The sequence below is a fragment of the Gadus chalcogrammus genome, chromosome 4, assembly GCF_026213295.1.
Source record: "Gadus chalcogrammus isolate NIFS_2021 chromosome 4, NIFS_Gcha_1.0, whole genome shotgun sequence".
NCBI classification, from domain to species: domain Eukaryota; kingdom Metazoa; phylum Chordata; class Actinopteri; order Gadiformes; family Gadidae; genus Gadus; species Gadus chalcogrammus.
In genome coordinates this window covers 29,297,752-29,301,908 of record NC_079415.1, presented here as the reverse complement: position 1 = coordinate 29,301,908, position 4,157 = coordinate 29,297,752, and positions in this window count along the sequence as shown.

Below are 4,157 nucleotides of genomic sequence, written 5' to 3'. Positions count from 1 at the left end.
TTACATCAGGGGCGCTTGTTCAGGAAATCTATTTCTATTAAATCAATCCATGAACCGTGAACCCTTTGTAGGTCAGCTGTATAACAACCAGATGCTTTAGAGAGATGAAAGCCCAGATCCATAGTCAATAGAAGCAGTAAAACACGACATCAAAAGCACTACTGACCCGCAGACCGTAAGAAGAAGATGAAATATGCCGTTAGCTGGTGAGATTTGCTACACGTTTTTCTGGAATGTGTTAGAAATCAGGGATTCTTAATGTGAAAGAATCCTCGCAATAGCATGTCGCTAACTTATAGCTAGAAGGGACGGGGATCAACAGGGATTTCACGATAGCATATTTAAGAACAGAATGCATATACTGTAAGATAGAGGTTGCAATTGTAAGATACTTTCCCTTTTCATTTTAAATCAATTCCTTGGAAGGAAAATGCCCACTTTTGGCAATCATTCGTTGAAATTGAACTGGTGTGGAGCAGAGATTTTTCCCCCATCCGAAATATATATATACATTGATAGAGATAGGTATACATGAAATTGTGGTTATGAGTTTTCTGGGGAGATGGATTGAAAAGGTGGTTTTGATTCACTGTAAATTGGTACCATTCACTTACACAATGTGAACATACCCAATCAGACACTAACAAAAGACCACATGGACAGTTGCATTTTCCTGGCGGCCCATCATTATTCAGTTACACATGGGGATGGAAAGAACATACAAGCGCTTGTAGATTAGCATGTAAAACAACCCAATAAGAGTATCTACTCTGAGAACTACTCAGTATCGTGTCAAGAACGTGCCATACTAGTTAATAAAATAACTCTGTGTGCGTGCGGTTCTGCTCATTTGGAATAATTATCTCACTAAAGAATCATGGTCATTAAAGTATCATCATCAGGCAGGTATTTGCGGATTCTGGATTAGCCAGTGGAACATTTGACACATCTACTAACCATGCACATGAGCTCGGTTCTGGCAAAATAAGCTAGCCGGTTGGCTGTGGTGGGTTAGAGGCCTTCTGCAGATGGATTGCTACATGCAGGGATGACCAGTTCGTTACAGTGTCTGGCCCGGGGGCAAACGTCTTTCCTTGTTAGCTGTTGATTCAGCTGTCAAAGCAAATATTTCAGAGGCCAAGGTTGTACACAGTGCAAAGTAGCAGTCAGTAGATACATGATAGCCTACTGTTGTTTTGTGGTTAACAAAATATAAGGTTGGAGATAACTTAATTACATGTTATTGTTAACTGTTAAAATATTGAACCATTTTCAGAAAGGATGCTGGCTTCCATCAAACTATTATGTAGCCCCTGTCCAACAAGCCATGCATCCACCTATCATCCATCTTTATATCCGTTTCCATTCATTTACTTCAGTTATGTTTGACCTTTGTGACAATGGGTGTGTATTTTTATCATTGTTCAACTTTGAGTTGTCTTATTGGGAATCTGGGCATCATAATGCTATAAACTTCAATCAATGTAAGCCTATTAACGTAATGCTGCCAGTTTTACAGAAAACAACAGATTGCGTTTCAAAGAAAAATGCAACGCATTCGTGAAAAACACAAACCAATCTGTATTGAAGCAGTAAAAAGCTACTCAAATAATTTACGTAAGACGTGTCTCCTCTCCATAAGCTCTGCATAAGTGCATAAACTCTGCACTATGTGAGGTCTGTTTAGGTTGTTGTGGAAATCCTCTGAAGAGGGCGACGGTATGGCCATAAATATTTAGGTTCTTCCTCAAACACGTCACTGAATGTTGAGGCACTCCAAAACACCAAGCATGGCAAAACATCTCTTATGGAGATTAAGTCTAAACATTTCAAGTCAGAAATAACACCACTCTCTGTGGATAAATACTTTGAACTTATTGAACCTGTATTCAAAACATCTGTGATTTAAATGGCGGAGGTGGAAAGCAATGACCCACCTGATCAACGTTCTGTTGCAGGCAGCCACCACAAACCACTCCCATTCATCTTTATGAATGAATCTCTCATCATCTCTTAGATCCAGGGGGGTTGACAGCACCCTAGTTTGGTGAGATGTGGAGAGGGATATCCGGAACGAGAGGGTCCACACACCTGTCCTGTCCTGTGGCGAACCAAGTTGAAAACTGAAAGAGACTCAATTCTGAAATAAGCTAATTTCTCCTTTCTTGTGTGATCTTTCTTGCTTTTTTTCTTAAATGCCTGCTTTAAGGCAAATGGACATAACTAAACTTAGCAAAAAAGTAAGGAAATTTCTGTTTGGTAGATTATTTCTCTGTGGTAACAATAGTTTTTGGCAATAAATCTTATACCGTTTGAAAGCCTGTTTAGTTCCCTTTCAAATGGTGCCCCATTTGCAAGGAGCATGCATTTGTTGGATGAGCAGCAGTGCTGAGTATGTGGGTTCCACATACTGCCGTGGCCAAACAGGTTATTTTGCTATTTCTATTGGCAGTTGTTTTGAGCTTCTGGTACCCCAAGGTGCTGCCAATTGGTGCAAGGTGCAAGAATCGGCATGCCGCGTTTGACTGATCTGAATAGGGCCCTTGCGGCAGGGCAACTTCAAGCTGGTGTTCCGCAAAACCAAGTTGCGGCATTATTTGGAGTGAGCCCTAGTACCCTCTCCAAACTGAAGGCCAAGTTCCATTATATTGGGGGATGTCAAAGACAGGCCGCGAAGTGCGCGTCCCAAGAAGACGACACCCCAAGAAGACCATTTCATCACCCTGTCAGAACTTAATTGCCGTAGGCTGTCTTCTACAGATTTGTAGTCAAGGTTTGCAGGACGATATGGCCGACGCCCGACGGCTCTCTGCCCCAACAATCCGGAACAGACTTACGCAGCCAATCTCCGGTCTCATAGGGCTGCCAGGAGTCCTGCCATGACTGCCCTTCACCGTCAGGCCCGTTTGCGCTGGTGTCGGCAACACGTGCACTGGAACCTGAACATGTGGAGGAACGTTATGTTCAGTGATGAGTCCAAACCAGCATGAGGAGGAGGTGCCAGGCTGTTGTGGCTGTGTATGGTTCTTCCACACGCTACTGAGGCTCCTGTTTGTGAATTGAATAAATTGTTATATTGCCAATATGTCTTCTTTCTTCAAACGTCAATCATCCAATCCACCAAACGCCAAACGAGTCAATGGCAGAATAAGCTGTTTGGCATTGGCAGAGAAGATTTTGGCAAATTATTCATCGGCGCAACCCACATACTCTGCTCTGCCGCTCATCCCACAAGTGCATGTTCCTTACAAATGGGTGACCATTTGAAAGGGAATTATGCAGGCTTCCCAGCGGTGTAAGATTTATTGCCAAAAAGCATTGTTACCACAGAGAAATAATCAACCAAACACAAATTTCCTTACTTTTTGTGCTAAGTTTATTTACTCTGCAAGAACAATTCACATTATAGAAACGTTTCAGGCATTCAATGTTTTTTCGGACCAGATTTACAGACGACAGTGACGTCTAATGGTTTTATGAAGGAAGATATCATAGATGTATTTATCAAGATTAATGATCCTGTTATATTATTAGGGAGGAAGACCCCAAGGTTATTTATATATAGTGCTGTACATTCCCGATGTAACTGAATTACCATAAATCTTAAGTCATGGATTTGTCCTTAGACCTGGGCTTGACATATATATGCGAGTGCATGGGTCAAGATTGAAATTCATCACACTTAACTTTAAGGCAGTTTTATGACGGAGACGGTCTGCCCCTTAATACAAATTATAATACTGTGGTTGGAATTTTAAACCCATGACTGATAGTTAAGATTCTATAATAAAGATTTGGTTCCAACAAACCATCGTACAGTGAAATGCAAATGTGAATGTTATTTATTTTTTTAATGTTTGGAGCTGAAATGGGTTACTTTGCTGTGTTGGCTCGCTGCACTACTCTGCGACAACACAGCATAGCTTTTGTGTCCTACTGTATAGCTACAGTATAGCTCCTGTACAACTCGTGTATAGCACAAATTGGATGAATAGCTCCTAATTAGCTATTAAGTAATACAAATATTAATAATTATAATCATACATTTTATTTGTGTTGTACTTTATGTTTCTGGAATCTCAAAGTGCTACAGAGAAGTAAAAAAATCAAGAGAATAAATGCAATAAAATAAGTTTCTGTGAAGCTCCGGTATAGCG